Source organism: Peromyscus maniculatus, chromosome 4 (genome assembly GCF_049852395.1).
Source record: "Peromyscus maniculatus bairdii isolate BWxNUB_F1_BW_parent chromosome 4, HU_Pman_BW_mat_3.1, whole genome shotgun sequence".
NCBI lineage: Eukaryota > Metazoa > Chordata > Mammalia > Rodentia > Cricetidae > Peromyscus > Peromyscus maniculatus.
In genome coordinates this window covers 111,158,250-111,178,473 of record NC_134855.1, presented here as the reverse complement: position 1 = coordinate 111,178,473, position 20,224 = coordinate 111,158,250, and positions in this window count along the sequence as shown.

Genomic DNA, 20,224 nt, shown 5'->3' with positions numbered 1-20,224 from the left:
GCAAATCTCTGGGCTAACCCAGAGGTAGGTGACCAAATGGGGTCCACCTGAGAGATGCTGAAGGCTTGGTCTTGCCTGGGGAGTAATTAGAGGAAGAACCCAGGCTGGTAGCCTGGGCAGTGTGGCAACAGGAAGGGAAGAATACATTCAGAACCAGCACGGAGGCCCATGTGACGATGTGCAAGGTGTGCAGACAGGACAATTCTCGCCCAAATGTGCTGCTAAATTGCCAGTGTTGGGCACAGTGTTAAGAACTAGCGTGACCACCGATTCCAGCAGCAACAGTCTCTCCGCCTGGTGATTGACCTGCATTCCCACAACTGGATTAGGGCTTCTTACAGGAAGAGATTGTGCTGGGCCTCCATCTTTCACGATACCAGCATCTAAGGAGGCTGCAGAGCCTAGGAACTTGGGATTCACTCGGGTCAGGAGCTGGGCCTATATATCCTCAACCCAAGCATTGTGCCCACTTGTACGATACCATCCAACCCAAGCCACGGCATAATTTAAGTTTTCAAGCAACCACATTAGAAAAACCAGGGTGGAACAACTAAAATTAATTCCAACAATGCATTTGACCCAAGCCAGCACTTCAGCCTGCAATCAGTATTTACCTAGTCATTAATAAGATGTCTGAAATTCTCCGTGTTGTCTCAGACCAAATCCTCAGTCTGCTGTATAAACGATACTTGGAGCTGGGATTAAAGGCATGTGCCACCACCGCCCGGCTGTCGTATTTTTTGAGAGGGTCTTTTATTGCACCTGCCACTAACAAATTGGGAAGTATTTTTAAAATGTAAACTATTATGATTTTGTCTTTTGCTAGAATGGAAATATCTGATTCTTCGGTACATCCCAAACTGAACAAAATCACCCAGAGTGCTATCAGTTTTTTTTTTTTTGTTTTTTTTTGTTGTTGTTGTTGTTGTTTTATCACTGCTGTTTCTTTTGGAAGGATAGGCTATTTGAATATATAGGTGAAAAGCAAAGGCCGCGGCCAGGGACTCTACCTGGAACTCGGCTCCCCACTGTCCAAGCATAGATGAGCTTGGGCAGGGTGAGAAAACACAGAACACTGGGCGCCCCATGGAAAGAGTGAAGAAACCAATACCAGAAGGCGAAACCATAGGCCAGGTCAAAGGATGCTGCCTTGCCGGGAACCCAGACGGGGAAACCAGACTGCTTGCTACTCGTGGGAACTGGACCCCTGACCCTGCTGATGGGCAGCGACTTCCCAGCTTCCTCTCAGCCTGGTCTTGGCCAGTGTCTTCTGTCTCCATTCCTCAGGGTAGACCCACACCTGTGGCTTTATTTGTATTGCTGGGTACGCCTATATGGCATTCCACAGGCCTCAGGGCTCTACCCAATTAAAAAGAAGTTCCCAGCCCCTTGCCATGCTGGGAACACCCAGCTTCCCATCCAGCCTAGAGATGTGTCCCAGCCGCCACAACCTCAGTGTGACTATGTATTTCACAGCAGCAAAAAAAACGTGCTAGGGTTGGCCACAGTTGCCTCACCGCTGCAAAATGGCCTTGTTCCTTCTTAGCTCTTATCCCCCTACATGGGATCTCCATGGAGACGCCCATGTGTGCTCTGCTTTCCATTATACCAGCTCAACGTTGGGTGATGAGACTGAGGCTATGGAAAGGAGCATCAAAGAGCTAGAATCAACTCCCCATCCTAGACCTTGGATAAACCATGATGAATCCTGCCCCACCCCTTCCCTGGGACAGTAGATTGGAATCTGGTTTCCAGAATGGAAAGTTTCCACAGGGAAGAGAGCCAAAGTTGTACCCAGGCCATGGCACTATGAAAGCCGAGTCCTCCCCACAAGTCCTCCCTCTGGAAGAGCAGTGTGAGTACTTTGACTCGTCCACACAATGTTCTTCATAGAAGTGCGGCTGACCAACAGGAATCTAGGTGCCCTCGTGGCCACGCTGAGGCTAAAATGAACACCTCTTTATTTTATATTCTTCTCACGTGGATTAAGTGATTTTAGTTGTCAACAAATCCAGCTAAGAGGCAAATGACACCCCAGACAAGGAGCTTCCTTCAATACGTAGGTTTCACATGAAAGCCTTGCATCACATTTTCAAATATAAAATATCTTACAATCATTTCTATCATTTCCCTGTAACTCTGGGGCATACAACTATGTCCCCCAATTTGTCTTTCTTCCTTGAGCAATCCCTATGTCTTAACAATCCAGTGAGCTTTCTTCTAACTCATACCATACATTTTAAAGCAAAGTCATGAAGTACAAAGTCAAGTGCCCTTGAAAGGGCAAACATAATCCCTTGCCATGCTGAGCCTGAGGAGCCTGGGAATCACATCTGGTCCCTATCACGAACACATAAGAAACAAGATGCTCACACACCAGTTAGCAAGAATAAAACCACTCTAGGGGTCTAGGGATGTGTCTCCTTTGATAGAGTACTTGCCTAGCATACCCAGAGCCCTGGGTTTATTCGCATCACTACACAGAACATGCCACAGTAGGGTGTTGTTGGTTGGTTTTGGGGGGCCTGCCACCCAGCTCCCAAATAAATCACACATGGAGGCTTATTCTTAATTATAAATGCTCGGCCTTACTTTGGCTTGTTGCTAGCCAGCTTTTCTTAAATTAATTCATCTGTCTTTTGCCTCTGGCTTTTACCTTTTTCTATTTCTGTAAACCTTTCTTTCTCATTCTGTTGCTGGTTGTTTAGCTGGGTGGCTGGCCCCTGATGTCCTCCTCTTTCTTTCACTTCTAGATCTCTCTTCCTCCTCCCAGATTTCTCCTTCCATCTATTCTCTCTGCCTGCCATCCCTGCCTATCCTTTCTCCTGCCTCCCTATTGGCCATTCAGCTCTTTATTAAACCATCAGATGTTTTAGACAGGCACAGTAACACAGCTTCACAGAGTTAAACAAGTGCAACATAAACAAAAGTAACACACCTTAAGATAATATTCCCCAACAGTGGTGCACGGCTATGATCCCATCACTTGAAAGGAGAGGGTAAGAAAATTAGAAGTTCAAGGTCTTCTTCAGCTGCAGAGGGAGTTTGAAGCCTCTCTTGGGCTGTATAAGAGCCTGTATCAAAATAAACAAAAAAATAAAAATATTCATGAAGATAAAGAAAAAAGCTGAGTATGGGACTGAAGAAACCATGTCTAGGATTCAGCCAAAAAAGGGAAGTTCCAGAGAAAGTGTGAAATTCATGTTGACTTTAAAATTATGCTACTCACACAGCTCAATAGTAAGAAAATAAGCCAACTGTTCCCACACACAGAATCTCCATGGAGATGCCCACATGTGCCATGCTTTCATTCATACCAGCTCAAATGCCCAGTTCTCAAAAGAAGGCATGGGGGGGGGCTGGGGAGATGGCTCAGTGGTTAAGAGCACCGACTGCTCTTCCACAGGTCCTGAGTTCAATTCCCAGCAACCACATGGTGGCTCACAACCATCTGTAATGAGATCTGGCACCCTCTTCTGTGCACATAATAAATAAATAAATCTTTAAAAAAAAAAAAGGCATAGGGTTGGCCAATAGATACACAAAATTTCAACCTCTTAATTATCAAGGTAATGCAATTTAAAGATCATAGTATATTCCCTTGTACCAATAAGAATGGATATTACTTGAAAAACAAAAAAAAAATCAGAAAACAAAAACTGAAGTGTTGGCAAGAACAGGGAGGAAAGTCTTGCCAGCACATGGCTGGGGGAGCATATGTTAGTACTGTTAGAGAACATGCCATGGAGGTTCCTCAAAACTTAAAATCAAAGCCACCCACATGCTCCAGCAACCCCACTATGGAGTGCATCTCCAAAGGAGATGGAAGGGTGTGTTGAAGAAGCACCTGCACTACTGTGTTCTTTTCACCACAGCCAACGTGTGCAAGCCAAACACAGAAAAACAAATGCTGCCCCATTTCACTGGTATATGCCATCTAGAGTAATCAAATTCACAGAAGCACAAAGTGGATCGGTGGTGACCCAGGGCTGGGAACTGGAAAGATTGGAAGAAAGCTCATAAGGGATACAAAATCCCCAGCGGGTGGGAGGAATATGTTCCAAAACTCCACTGTGTTAACTGCAGTTAGCAGCAATGCAATATGTATTTGAAAAATAAAATTGTCATGATGTTCATAAGTGAACAAAAACAGAATCTAAGCACCTGGCTCTAGCCATGGGAGCTATACATGGAGTGCCTTGTACTAGGCAGGACATGGGGTAGGTGGGTGAGGACTAGGAGATAAATAGCCTGAGCCATTGCAGGTTTGAATCTGGAAATAACAGAATCTGGCTTGCGGTTGGGGATTCTTCTCTGGCAGGTCTGTGGGAGACCAGTTATGGGGCACAGACTGGAAACAAATAAAGGTCTAGAACACACTGTGACCAGTCAGTGTGTGATTAAGATTTGAACCAGTTGTGCAAGGCGAGAGGAGGTGAAAATTCAAGAGTTATTTAGGAACCAAGCCAAAGCTTTTAATAATTGCTGTGGTTTGGTGTGAAATGTTCCCCAACAGGCTCGTGCGTTTGAACACTTGGTCCTCAATTAGTGCTGCTAGTTTGGCAGTTTGTGGAATCTTTCGGAAGTGAACATCTCAGGAGTAAATGAGTCACCAGAGGCAGGCCCTGAGGCCTGGCCTCACTGCTGGCCGGCTCTCTGCTTCCCGACTGCAGAAGCAGTGGGACCGCCTCCTGACGCCCCAGGGACCAAGCCTTTGCCCCCACCACAGTGGACTGTAGTCCCTCAGACTGTGAGCCAGAAGAAGCCCTCTCTCCCTGGAATTGCTTCTTGTCATGCCACAGCAGGACAAAAGTAGCTAATACGGTAGCTCACAGAATGTAGGCGAGGCGAATTGAAGGGATTCTTGGTAGATTACCGCATTGATCGCTTTAGTTTGTGTTGCTGGAGAGCTTCTCTCCAGGTTCCCCAAGCCCCGCAGTCCCACAATCCACTTATAAAATAATCACTCAGACGCTTGTATCACTTATAAACTGTATGGCCGTGGCAGGCTTCTTGTTAACTGTTCTTATATCTTAAATTAACCCATTTTTATAAATCTATATCTTGCCACGTGGCTGGTGGCTTACCGGCTTCTTTACATGCTCTTCTCCTGGCGGTGGCTGCAGTGTCTCTCCTCCCTTCTTCCTGTTTCCCCAATTCTCCTCTCTCTTTGTCCCGCCTATACTTCCTGCCTGGTCACTGGCCATCAGTGTTTTATTTACATAGAGTAATATCCACAGCACTTCCCCTTTTCTTCTTTTTTTTAAAAAGGAAGGTTTTAACTTTAACATAGTAAAATTACATATAACAAAACAATTATCGAGCAAGAATTCCTATCTATCTTATATTTGTGAGTTTAAGGTTTTATATCTAACTTATCTTTTATCATAACTGAGGAAATTACAACTATCTAGTTTTCAACCACATCAAAGACCTGAGAAGGAAGATAATGGTACCTGAGAAATGGTAGATGGATGCAAGCAACTTTCGGGAATCTTGCAAGATTAGACCAAGACAGCTGGCAGCCTGGACAGTCACCTAATGTTTCTCAGCATTATTGGTGCATTCAAATTGGCTACAGGCCTAGAGTATCTGACAGACCATTTTCAGAAGCAGGAATTCTGAAAGACTATCTTACCCTGTCTTGGCAGAGTACAGTGGTCGTTTTCCTTGTGTCCCGCTTGTCCAGGAAGGACAGCATTGCATTCGTACTGTCAGCCGTCAAGGCAAGGGCAGTTCTTTGCCCAGTAGGCCATTTTGTGCCAAAAAGACAAACTTCCAAATGGAAATGTCTTAGAAGCCCAACATTCTCTCGGGATCAATTGGTGCAGCCAGGAGCAATTGTGTCTCATGTCAACAGAATTTTAAGTTATTTAAATGCCATATTCTCTAGGTCTATGAAGTGTTTGAAGATTACCTATCTATCTGAAATATCTCTATGTATACCTAGAAGACTTAACTAACATGGCTACAAATATGATTATCATAAATGACTAATTATTAATCTATTTTAATTATCCATTACAATTTTAAATGAGTTACATAAACATAATACCTCAAACAAGAATAGAAATATATATATACAGTATAACAAAATTAACTTAAAGTTTGTATTAATAAACTAAAATTTATACCAATGTAAAACATTTTAAACATAAACTAAAATCTATACCAATGTAAAACATTTTAAACAAGTTGTTCTTTAAAAGTAGGTTCATTAATCTACCCTTTTATCTTATCATCTCCATATCCTCCTATATATCTAATCATATCCCCTTTTTCTTTTTTAGAAAGAGATCACATTTATAATCAACCTGTTTTAAATAAAAATATTGCTTTTTCTCTGTCCCACACCAGAGGGCTCTTCTGATTTGGGACACAAGAATCTCTTAACCATTTTTTTTAAGCAATATGTCTGGGTTTAGAGGGGGAATTTGGGCGTAGCATCTCTTACTACTTCCTGCTGGAGGGGGGCGCTGTGTCTTATGGGGACGCAAAGAAAATTTTAGGCCTATGGGGTAGTCCTTGAGGCTGTATTGTGGGAGCCAGTTGCCTTGAAACCGTTCTGGATGTTGGATCACCTGGGCCATGGTGTCATCGGATATCTTTCAGGGGGTCTTGGCTGGTGAAATCTGATGTATCTTAATCTGGAACAAATCCACAGCCTCTGGCTTTCTGTGGAAACAAAAGCAGAACCTCTTTTCCAAAGCAACATATCCTTAAATCCAAATTTTGAAGTCAAGGTACCTTTAAAATATACATTTTGGCATAACTGAACAGCTTTTGTAATCAAATGTTTTTCTTCAGTTACGAATATCAAAGAGAACATAATCCAGATTCTCTGTGTGGTAGTCATCTTTACGTGGCTTATATTTTTATATTACCTTAGCCTATTGCTTTAAACTGTACCATTCTAAGACTGAAACGGCGCTGACTGCTGGCTCCGCCCACTTCAGCTTCCCAACATGGCGGTGGTACATTTTCCGCCAGCTCTGGGAATCATTAAGTCTCAGAAATAGTAGGTCTACGCTCTTATCAAAGCAGCGTGTAGCCCAGAAACCTTTTTTTTAAAAAAAAAAAATACTAGTAAAGAATAAATCTACCACACAGCGTAATGTGCTGCTGGCAGACGCCTCATTCCCGCCATACTGCCGGTCAAACGCACACGCCAGGAACCCGCTGGTGTTCAAACCTGCGTTTTGCAGCATCTAGCTGCCCGTATGAGACAAGAAGCAGGAACCTGTTTTTGGCTCTGTTTAGAATTGGTTATTAAATATTCTCAGGTTTAAGGTGGAAACTCGAGCCGTTGGGCGCCATTTGTTGCTGGAGAGCTTCTCTCCAGGTTCCCCAAGCCCCGCAGTCCTACAATCCACTTATAAAATAATCACTCAGACGCTTGTATCACTTATAAACTGTATGGCCGTGGCAGGCTTCTTGTTAACTGTTCTTATATCTTAAATTAACCCATTTTTATAAATCTATATCTTGCCACGTGGCTGGTGGCTTACCGGCTTCTTTACATGCTCTTCTCCTGGCGGTGGCTGCAGTGTCTCTCCTCCCTTCTTCCTGTTTCCCCAATTCTCCTCTCTCTTTGTCCCGCCTATACTTCCTGCCTGGTCACTGGCCATCAGTGTTTTATTTACATAGAGTAATATCCACAGCAAGTTTGGGTTATTGATGCTTCACAGATCCTGAAAAAAAAATTAATGTGTTAACAAGAAATATGAAGAAAGGAGTGGAATCGGCGAGAAGAGGAACAATGGGAGGATATGTTAATAAGTAACACACATGAGGGTGTATAGAAGAAGGAACCCTTGCACACTGCTGGTGACCATGTAGACTGGAGCATCCTTCATGGAAATAAGTACAGAGATTCCTCAAAAAACTAAAAATAGAGCCACTATATGACCCAGATCTCCCATCCTGGTGACCCAAAGGGCTCAAAGTCAAAACACCACAGAGATACTTGCACATCTGTATTTACCACAACACCATGCACAAAAGCCATGTGGAACCATCTAGATGCCCATCAACAGATTAAATGGGTAAAGAAAATTTGGTGCATATATTAAATAAAAATTTATTCAGCTGTAAAGAAAATGAAATTGAGTCACCTACAGAAAATGAATAGAAATTAAACCATCAAGTTTAGCAAAATAAGCCAGATATGGAAATGTATATACATATGTATATACATACATTCATATATATACATATATAGTATAAATGACTTCTGCACAAATGTTATGTGTGTATGTGTTTGCTGTGTGTGTAAACTTCTCTTTCTCTTTGTGTGTGTCTGTGTGTGTGCTTGCGTGCGTGTGTGTGTGTGTGTGCTTGCGTGCGTGTGTGTGTGTGTGTGTGTGTGTGTGTATGTGTGTGTGTGTGTGTGTGTGTGTGTGTGTGTGTGAGTGATATAAAAGCAGAAGAGAAACTATTTGGAAGGAGAAACAGGATCAATATGTGCAGAGAGGAAATGAGGTGGAAAACTGGGAGGGGGGACAAATGCAATGGAATGCATGAAAATTTTATAGTAAAGTCCATTTTTGTACACTAACAAAAATTAATTTTAAAAAGGAAAAACATTTTCTGTCATACACATGCAGTAGTCATTTTTTAAATGAGTATCACATCTCAGAGGTGAGGGTCAGCCCCGACAGAGCTAATTCCCTAGCACATGTGGCCTTCCCCAAGCCAAGCCAAACAGTTTCTAAGATTAGCTAAGACAGGAATCACTGGTCATACAGCAAATGGAGGAGGCCAAAGGCAGAGCATAGTAGAGTCTGACACTATACATCAGGCCACAGACTCAGAGTATGCAACAATAATAAATCACTTTAGGTATCACATTGATTTCACTCCTAACACACTGTAAGTTATAATACACACTAATTAGGTCGTATGACTGAGACCCCATGCATGTCTTTGTGAGTGGCATAGTGCATCTTATTCAGATACTTCACAAAATCCAAAGTGTCTGATAACAGACATATCTGTTCTGCCGCTGTAATACTGCACATATGACTAGCCAAACAGATGAAGAAATGTGCTGCTACATCTGAGATTCCAGTAACACAAGAAGCTTCCAAATTATTAACCATCCCACCTTCATCACGTAAGTCTCAGGGCTAGCAAGTCTGGTCCTCAGGTCAACCACACTCTGACAATCTTCTAAGGATTTTTTTTTTTTGTTCTTTCCTATAGATCCTAATCTCTTCCTGTATTAGAAAAGGTAACTTGCCAAGAGACCTCAAGGGACCATCACAAAAGCGATACATATGAATGTGAGCAGGATTTGTAGCCATGGAGAAACCGCCACATGCTTTTAAACTTATCTGGGAAGAGATCAGACGTTTCCTACCCACAGATTCAAATCAGCTTTAACCTCGACTATTTGATTTCCATATTAAGAGCAGTAGTTGCCATCAGATTGTAATACAAGCCATCCCACGCAGCTGTGATCGGCACATCTACTGATTATCACTCAACTACTCAGAATTTGAGCCCAATTTCACAAGACAGAAATGTGACTTCTTCCCTCCCTTTTGGTCATAAAAGATCACCCAAGGAAGCAGCATGACAAAATGTTTCCTGATGCTATTACAGGAGTGTGGCTGAAACTCAACCCCACGCACATTGGCACAAAAATGTACTGAGCAGCCCACAAATATCTGAGCTTTCTGGCAATATTAGCACCCAAGCATCAACAAGTCTTCTGTAGCTAATTATTTGAGACATCTCCTGCTTTGCTTTTATAACATCCTGAGCTGTTTATCAAAGAGGTCATAACATGAGAAAGTATTCACGCCATCTTTAATAAAGAAAAAAACCTGTCTGGACGAGGAGAGAAGAGAAAACACTGTTGCAATACAGCAACAATCAAATTATGTCTATAATGGGCTTTAAATCTTCAGAAGAAAAGACCTACAGTTTGAAGTACAAAGCAGTGTTATCCCTGATGTTATTTTTAAAAAAAAAATCTGCCTCTAATCCTTTACACATATGTAATATATCTCGTCCAAGGATCTTGAAGTCCATTATAAATAAACAAGAAGATCCCTTCATAAGATCCAGCCAAGACCACAAGAGAGATGGAACTCTCTAGTTACATACAAATAAGCCACAAATAAGTCACACACACTAGCTAGTGATGTGAAGACTCTTGGTCTGGGAAAATATTTGCTCTCAGTAGAGAGAAGACAATAAATGCTTGTAGAAGCAAAGACAGACTACCCCCTGCAGGGTCAGAATAGCTGTCAGTTCATCCATACGAGACATGTTTGTGTGTGCATAACTGAGGATTGAACTTAGGGCCTTTAACACGATAGGCAAGCACTGAACTATATCCCTAGCTGTCTTTCACATGTTATTTTGAACCAGTGTCGCACTAAGTTACCCAGACTGGCCTTGAAGTTGTGGTTCTCCTGCCTTAGCCTGCTTAGTAGCTGTAATTAAGTTATAATTACTCAATCATGCTCACCGTACACATCAATGGGTTTCACTAATAACTTGAGATATTGCTTTGGCACTTGCTACTCCACAGATACATACACCGTGCTTTGCTTGAATCCCGTTTCCCTAAACTTTTCCCTTGTGTGGATTATGTCCATAATAGGAGCAATCACAAAATCCTCAGCATTTCTTCATGTAAGGAAATATGAATTACCCACCCTGTCCCACCCCCAAGCGCTGCCGGTGGCCCCATGACTACCGTTGTAGAATTTATCTCCTTGGTAACTAGGAGTTTAAGTCTCAACCAAGGAGCAAACCTGTTCACAACTAAAACAAGGAAACTTAGAAAGTTCACTGATCTTAAAGGTATATCATACACACAACGGGCTGGTAAGTTTAGCTCATTTGGTCATTCAGCAATTATTCATTAAGTCACATGTTTAGTCAAAAAGAAATTTTGAGTGATGGTATCTTTCAGGCCTTTGTTTGGCACTAGCTTGGGGAACTGAGGAAGTCTCTGATACATCAAAGGCAAATGGCAGAGATAAAAGAAACATTTAAGCCAGTTACAGATTTCCCTCAACTTACTATGGTGTGACTTAACAATTTTTTTTTTTTATTTATGATGCTATGAAAGCATTCCTGCACCACCTGAGGTGAATGTGACCCTCACAATGGTCACATTCTGAGGGGTCACATCAATGCATATTCAATAGTTTGTGGTAGCATTTAATACTCTATAGTTTACATTAGCATTTAGTATGTTGTTGTAGAATGGGTTGTGGTGGACGGTTTTCTACAGCCACAGGCTAATGCAAGTGTTGTGAACACACTTAAGACAGTAGCTAGCTGGGCCACGATGTTCAGAAGCTAAGGCTGTTCCTTGACTTAAAATATTTCCTCTGTATGATGGGCTCATTGGGACATGCTCCTTTCTAAGTCAGGAGCTTCTGTAGGACCATCTAGGGTGAGTGTCACAGGACTTGAAGTCCTAGATCAGGTGCTTTGTGAACTTTTCCTAGGGAGATGCAAACAAATCTCTACCCACCCCAGATAGGGCATCAACAACAGACCAAATTAATAATTCCACTCAAACCTAACCCAGCAAACCAATGACTTCAGGACCTACTTACCAGAACATGAATGAGACGCTACTTCTAAGAGCGTGGGTGACCCTAAAACAGCCACATCACCAAAGGTCTCACCCCAGCATGGGTAATGATTTCCCCTTGGCTGTATAGATGGAGTCCCCTCTTCAGTTGAACCTCTACCATATATGCACTCTAGTCCCTTCTCAGACCGACACCTGAGGTGGGGACGAAATTACATACAGCTTAGAATGGAGTCCAGGAGGGAGTGGCTGGGATTTCAGGTGAGGATCTAAAGCTATTTCAGCTAAGCTAGCTGACTAGTGAGCTGTTGGGACCTACCTGTCTCTGTCTTCTCTTCCAAATGCTGGGCTTACAGGTACTTAAAGCTCCACTCAACATTTTATGTAGGTGCTGGATATTCAGACCCAGGGACTCGTACTTGCAGAGAAATCACCCTTACCTACTGAGCCATCTCCCCAGCCCCAACAGGCCTGCTCTTGAGTCTCTTGCCAGTAATCACAGCTTCTCTCTTTAAGATAGAAATAGTTGTTAGCTTCTAAGACAGAATACCACAACAACAGGGTTTCTCTACCTTGCAGCTACTGAAAATCTGAGCCGGGCAGTTCGTTATTGCCAGGAGACAGGCATGATTGTGTTTAGAAGCATCCCTGGCCTCAGCCCTCTAGCAGCACTTTCCTGTCCACAACTTCCCTCAAGCAGATCAAAAATAACCCTAGACAATAGCAAATAGCTATGAAAAGGCAAAATTCCCTCCAGGTTGGAAAAAAAATCTCAGAAATGTCCTATGCCTTCAGAATCTCAGAAAATAATTACCTTTCCTTCAATTATGTACTGATATTAACTAGATAGTATTAGTTAGTATATTTGACTGTCTCTTCGGCCAAACAGCTCCAGGCATTTTTAGCATCCAGATCAGTCTCCAAGGGCCACGGGTACAATGAACCATTTCAACACAGCATCTACTTTCATTTCTGTATTACAGACCTGGCATCCAAAAATAGTACTTACATTGAGAAAACTCAAAATAGAGTCTTCACTAATCTTGTAAGGAGCTATGAAGTGACAATGAGCTCTGTGGTGCCAAACGATGGCTCCAAGACCTGTGGCTGATTATCTGGCCGCCAGGTAACTTGCTTGAATGTAAAGGAGACAGCCATTAGACTGCTGTTAATAACCAAAAGTAAAGGAGGATGTGTGTGCATGTTTGGGGGTGGGGAGTGGGGAGTCAGATTGACAACTGCTGTCTTGTTTTCCACTTATTGTATCTTTTTGTAATATCGTGTGTGTGTGTGTGTGTGTGTGTGTGTGTGTGTGTGTGTGTGTGTGTGTGTGTAGGAGGGAAAAAAAGAGAGAGAGAGAATATGTCTGGTGCCCATGCAGGACAAAAGAAGGCAGTAGATTCCCTGAAACTGGGGTCCCTGCGGTTATGAGCAGCAGTGCACACAGGTCCTCTGCAACAGCAACAAGTACTCTTAACCGCTGAGCCATTTCTCCAGCCCCTCTCCACGTTATTTTTGAAACAAGTCTCTGATAAAATATAGAGGCCCATAGTAGCAAGATGGGCTCAGGTCAGCAGGGCCCAGGACCTGCCTGTCTCCTCACACTTAATGCTGGCATTCTAGTATAGACATATGCCACCATGCCCAGTTTTCATGAGTGCTGGGATTTGAACAAAAATGGCCATGATGTCATGCTTGCACAACCAAGCCCTTTACATACTGAGACATCTCCTCTGCCCCAGGATTTATTTTTCTATTAATTAAAATAAATAAATCCCTCAGCGATGGAAGAGCTGGAAGTGGGGTGAGAACAGTAAGTCTTATTTTGTGTTTCAGAAGTAATTAGCTGGCAGCTGGCAGAGCCTGGGCAGTCTGCCCTTGAAATGGCCGCTTAAGGTATCAAACAAAGCGGTGCCAGCTGATGATAATTCTCCATGGAACCCAAACGTTTAGCTGAGGCGTGTCCATGAGCAGCTGCCCCAGCCTCGTGCCTGCCGGATCCATCATCGGCATCTCTGTGGCAGGTAGCTGCCCCACTTCGCTACTCGGAATAGCTCTCCTAAGAGAGATGGTTTGGACCCAGCAGTCACTGTCAACTCTACAGATGGACAAATGCAATCGCTCTGACCCTCACAAGCTGTAAATCTACAGCCCTGAGGCGTCTTTACAGATGGCAATTGCCATTCTTCCAAATGACTACTGAGCATGTGCCAAGCTTTATGACCTGGTCATCAAGATGAGCAGTCCAAATTCTTGGGCTCACCAGCTCCTCATCCGCAATGGAACAGATCCTAGCCATTGAAAATCCAAGAGAAAAGCACCAGGGAACATGACATTGCTCCTATTTCAAGGCCTCCTTTCTTGCTTCATGTTGAATTATTTTATTTTTGTAAAAAGCTCTTACTGTGCATCCATCTCCGAAGACAACACCTGTCAGTGGTGGCCAGGGGTCTTCTGGGGGCTGCTGTTCCCCACTAACAGTAGCATGAGTAAGAAGACACCATTATAACACACTGGCCTAACACTGGCCTGAGCGCTATTTGCTCCGCACACTGATCTAAAATGATTGCAAAGGGGCTGTAATTATACCCACTTTACTGATGAAGTTCATAAGTTTAAGTATTACTGTTATAGCGCCACAATTATTTTAAACATTATTGTTGTAATCTTTTTTCTATCCAAAGGGAAACAATGGTTTTCCTTTTCCAGACTGATAGATCCCTCAGGGCCTCTCCTCACCCACTCTCCTTAAATGCACTGCTCACTTTTCACTTCCCTATCAAGTTGTGGAGCCCAGAGTCAGAAGTAATTGGTTCCATTTTGAGTGTTGGTCAACTCACAGCCATGGCTGTATTCCTGAACGTATTACCTGCCAGATACTGGAAATCATTCAAAGATGGGACTAAGATATGGTCGCTGCCCTTTGAGCTCCTCCCAAAAGGAAAGCACTAAATCCCAACAGAACAATGAGACAGGAGAAAAACACAGAGACAGCCAAAGGAGAGATTCACTAACTCTGCCTGGGGCCATGAAGGAATGGCATTCAAAGAGAGCTTTGAGCAGAATGGGAAGGTGTGAGCTATCTTAGAAGAGGAGAAAGTATTCTGATCATGGGAAACAGACTACAAAAAGTCACTTGCCTTCACTTTACATATACATTCATTCGGCTTTACAGTAAGTATTTGCAAAGACAGCAGAGTGTGTATCAAATTCAACAGCAGAAGCGGAGTGTGGTGGTACTCACCTGGAATCCCAGCATTCAGGAAACTGAGGCAGGAGGATCCTGAGGTCAATGCCACACTAGACTATCTGTGTGCACAAGCACACAGGTTAGAAAAAGGCTGTGTGCAGGAACACAAAGTTACTACTATCCACCTCTAGACCATCATCTGATCATAGAATTAAGAGCATTTTCTGACTATTCCACCGATACATAATGAATTGATCCTAAACTCGGTAGCTCTAGACAGTGATGTTTCTTTTGTTCCTGTGTCTTCAATTAGGATAGACCTTGGCATCTCCGTGAGATGATCCACACGGCCTCCACTGAAGTAGACTTGGCTGAAGGCTAAAGGATTTTCACCCAAGCTGAGTCACCTACATGGCCAGCAAGCGTGTGCTGCCTATTACCTGGAATCACGGCTAAGACTGGAGCTTCATACCGGTCTGGGCTGTCCATAACATAACGACAGTCACACACAGTGCTTTCCACTGGACTACACTAACAGAACAATTCACCGTATCCTCCCTAGCTTCACCAGAGAGAGCAGTTTCCACAGGTTGGTGAGGATATGGTATCTATTGGGAAAACATTTAAATGTATTATTATGGATTTTTATGTCCAAGAAAGGCCAAATGAAGAATGCCCTCCTAAACCCAAATGACCACAGGAACCATGAGCTACTGTATGAACACTGTCTAGAGACACTGGGTGTAGGACCATCAGAAAACACAGCAAGCACACCACTAAAGATCTAAAACACATCAAAAAGGTAGCTACAACGAATATCTTCTGAACTGAATATAAAAAGAAAAGTCTAACCCAGAATTTAGATTCCAAGAAAAAAAAAAAACTTAAATCTGGAATCACAAGAAACAAAAGGTAGAAGCAGCAGTGGAGAGACCCTGAGAACCACAACCCTGAGCTAGAGGAAAACCTCTCCGTGCTGGCTAGATCAGCCAGCTTGTCACACAAATGTGCCCTGCTCCACAGCATAGGACCAAGTACCCAGAACCAAACATCTTACCACAGGTAAAGAATTATAAGTAGTAGAGTATACACAGTCTCCAAACATCTTATTTACTCAGAGCTTAATCCTGGCACAGGGTAAAATGTGTGAACATGGCCAATGAATAGCCCAACAGAGTGGGAGTCAGAACCCATGATATCCTACATTTAAAGAGTCACAGAACTGGAACTTCCTTGAGACAGTAGTTATTACAATAACAACTACAGAATCTCTCCAGCCAGGGAAGGAGCCTTGTTAGAAGAAATTAGGAAGGCCTGTCTTGGCAGCCAAGTACCCAGTGTCAGCCTGTTGAGCTAACTCAGAGCTGATGAGTCATCTCTTCGCTATCAAGGCGAAATGAAACTCCAGTCCATCCACAGCTCTCTCCTGTATTAGTTACTTCTCTCAGAACTGTTGGAAAAATACCCAACAGTGACCACTTAAAAGAGACGGAGAGCTCTCTGGTATCAGATGATATACTCTCTAAGGCAGGGAATCACAGCAGCAAGAGCATGTGGCTGAGCTTCCTCATATCCTGGCCAATGGGGAAATAAAGTTAGAAGCTGGACTGGAATGGGAGATGGATCTAACCTCCCAGGCCTGCTCCTAGTGACTACAGGCTTAGGTGTGCTCAGCCTACAAGAGATGAGAACACTGTCCCTGCCTTTTGTTACAGTTACAAATTTGAAGTATCAATAGATAACTGAAGTAGCATCGTGTTCCCATTTTTCTATTAGTTTATTTTTCAAAAATTTACACAAATATTATCATATCAATAATTAATCAATATAACCTATAACCGGAACAACATAAGATCCTTAGCAAATTTATTTAAAAAACCAAAAGACAATAAGTCAGTATGTGCCCTGTGTCTATAATAAACAATCCCTTGATGATCCTGTTGTTCTCAAACTCAGCTGCATGCTGGCACCACCTGGGGAGTTTTGATATCAATAGATATCCCAACCCCTGAGACTGTGATTTAAATGGGAGCTATTTACTAAGGGTTTTTAAATCTCCCATGTGTAGCCACAATTGAGAACACTGATCCACCACAAAGAAACCCAGTTGGAGATGGCTAGGCATCTCCTCTGTCTCTACTCTTAAAGGACAACAAACATATACTTGGGTGAGGAGTCTTACCTCTTCAGTAAATACAACTGAAACTGTGTCTGGTGAAGAAAAGCAGATACAGGACTCAGCTCCTTCCATCTGGTGTCCTTTGAACAGACACTGGTTTATGGCACATGGCCTCCCCCTCCTGACATTCTTCACAGCAACTGTAACAACCATGTGAATTACATGTGCTAGGCTTTAGATGTTATTACCCATTTCCCCATATCTTGACATTTGAAGTGTAACCACAGACTTTTGCATCCCTTCGGACTGGTTGAATGGAGATTCTGATTAATGTCTTTTCATCTCCAATATGAAACACATGGCTCGTATTAGAGACAAGATGAATGGATTGATACATTGGGAACAGCTTTCGCATTACATGAACATGACTTACCAAAGTCCTAATGATTAAATCTATCCATGTACGTGAGTCAATGGTTCTCCTTTGGGAAGCCTTTCAAATGAGTGCGTTCACTAACAAAGCAAGTCCAGCAGCAGGCAAAGCCTTTCCACGTGGTCTGAGAGAAATCGTCACTCCCTGATGTGAACGTTAGAAATGTAAAGAGCTGCCATGGCAAAGATAAGCTAACAGAATGAGCTGCTTTGCTTGCTCAAACTTCCTCTTCTTCAGATATATTTAAAATATAATTCCCATTGCCAAAATGTTGTAGTTGTGCTTGTATTAAGGTTGCCAGATAAAATACAGAACACCCAGTTAAATCTGAATTTGGTATAAGTGTGTCCGAGACATACTTATACTAAACATACATGTATTGTTTATCTGAAATTTAAATTTAACTGGGTATTCTGTGCTTTTATTTGCTAAACCTGGCAGCACTAACTACTGTGGACTTCCACATGCTATGATCATATTCTTTGGGTCAGTTTTTGGAGACTTTGTTTTTGGTGAGTGTTTGGTCAGAAGATACATTTTTGCCACTAAATCAGTATATTAAATTACTGTGCTGGTAAAAGAAAAAAAAAGTTTTGTTATAGACAAACAGTACCAACAAGTTAACTTCAATATGACATGAATGAAAACCATTTCTAAGTGGTTATAGTTTCTAAAGCAGCACTCCATCTACAATAAATATAATTATCTCACTAAAATGGTTTGCATGTGTTTCTTTCCTGCACCAAGCCACATCCTCCACCATTTCGGTCACTCTCTCATCTATTCCTTTGCAGACCTTCACTTTGCCCATATCTGTGACTTAAATTTATCATGACACATTTTTAAACAATAGCAGGAAACCTCACTTATGACTTTAATTATAAAATGGTGTTATAAAATTATATCCACATTTGACTTTTTGGCAGGCACAGTCCTCATTCAACACACAGATCTCAAGTTGGCGCTACAGTTCTCTTGGGTTGATTTCAGTGCTTACTGTATGTAATTGATATAAAAACACAAGGTTTAGGAAGCAGTTATTGGAACTTGTTAAAAGAAGTAGCCACATTCATAAATCCTTTCCTTTTGCCGGGTAACATGCCAAGAGAATTCTCACCACACTGTGGGGAATGTGGAAGGGATTCTGCATTTCATTTTTAGAGAAAAACTGATACATTCTGTTCTCCTGCTAATTGACTATGGAGTCTCCAAATTGTTTCTCTTCAGATGTAAACTGTGTCTTATAAAAAGGAAAAGTATAAATATCTGTTAGTACTTAGAGAATTCTGTTGCCTTTTATTAATGAAAAGACATAGAAATGTATCTATTTCCAGTGGGTTTAATAGGAGTGACAAAAAAAAATCAGAAAAAGCCACCATTAGGAATATGTTATTAATGTTGCGTGGGACGATCTCAATAAAAGTTTAGTGTGAACTTTAAATATAAAAGCTAGTGATTCTTTCTTATTAAATACTGCAAGTTACCTCTTCCAATAAATGTAGTTTATGACATGAAAAAGCAGTTTCACTTCATTTATAATTTACTACCAAAATACTACCAAAAGGACATTTCACATTGCAAGAAGCAAATGGAATTAGGGAAGAAGAGAAAATAATTCTATAAACTGAGTTTCTAGCCCTAAGGAGAGTGGGTGTTACGGCCATAGTCCACCACTATATGAATATATGAACCACAGAGATTGTTCAAGACATGACTCCACCTTTCAGTTATTCACCAATTAACTTGAGCAGTACACAGAAGTAATAAAATGCTAACTTCTGTGCCACCAACTGCAAGAACAGTGAAGGCCATCAAGGAGAGATGGCAAAGAACACTGGAGGCTGCACACCAGGAAAATGTGCAATAGAGGAAGTGCGGTTCAGATCAGGCTCGGTGACTTGGGGACAGTAGGTCTCACCTTGGTTGCCAAAAATAGCAAATAGTCAAAAAGCGAAAACCAACACTGAAAATGAAGTTGACTGTATACAACACAACCCATCTCCAGAGAAAGAGCCATCTCCAGGAGGAAACAGAAGCCAGAAAATCCAAGGGAAGCATGTGAACTACTGACTTCAAGAAATGGATTGATGTTTTAAAAATAACAAAAGACAATTTAGACTTGGAACAAGCAAAGAACCCGTCAAAGGACCTGATACCTCTCAAAATACTAAAACTGCGCTTGCTTTCTCTCAGAAGCCGCTTCACAGTTGCTCATAACTGATCTAGAGTAGATTCCAGCATTGCATGTAGAGCTGAGAAGCTTCACTAAGATACTTTTTTAGATTTATACTGACAATAATAGCTACTACTGAAACACACCACCTCTGTGCACTGGGCATTGCACCTAACCAATGCCATCAGAATCACAGACTGTCAGCACAAGCCTATTCTATAAACATTCCTTATTGTTCTCCTTATTGAAGAAGCCAGAGGCACAGGTAGGACATAACCAGTCAAAGGTCATAAATTTCGAAGAGGTGAATTGTCTGCCCATCCACTGAACTCACATTCTTCCCATGGGACATATGTCACAAAAATTGTCTGGAGAACTTTCATTTCTATGACATTTTGCAATGAAAATTTGAAAATATTCAAATACATTTTCTGTCCCAACTGCCCAGTCCCAAATAACTGACTCAGAGACTGAGTATGAATTACAAATGCTTGGCCGATAGCTCAGGCTTGTTACTGGCTAACTCTTACATTTAAATTAACACATATTTCTATTTATGCTTTGCCATGTGGCTCATAGCTTGTTACCTCATCATTTACATGTCCTGCTTGCTCAGCAGCTGGCTGGCATCTCTCATGACTTCCCTGACTCTGCCCTTTTTCCTCCCATCATTTTCTCTGTGTCAGGCTCTCACCCAATCTTTTCTTGCCCTGCTATTGGCCAATCAGTTTTTTATTAACAATGAG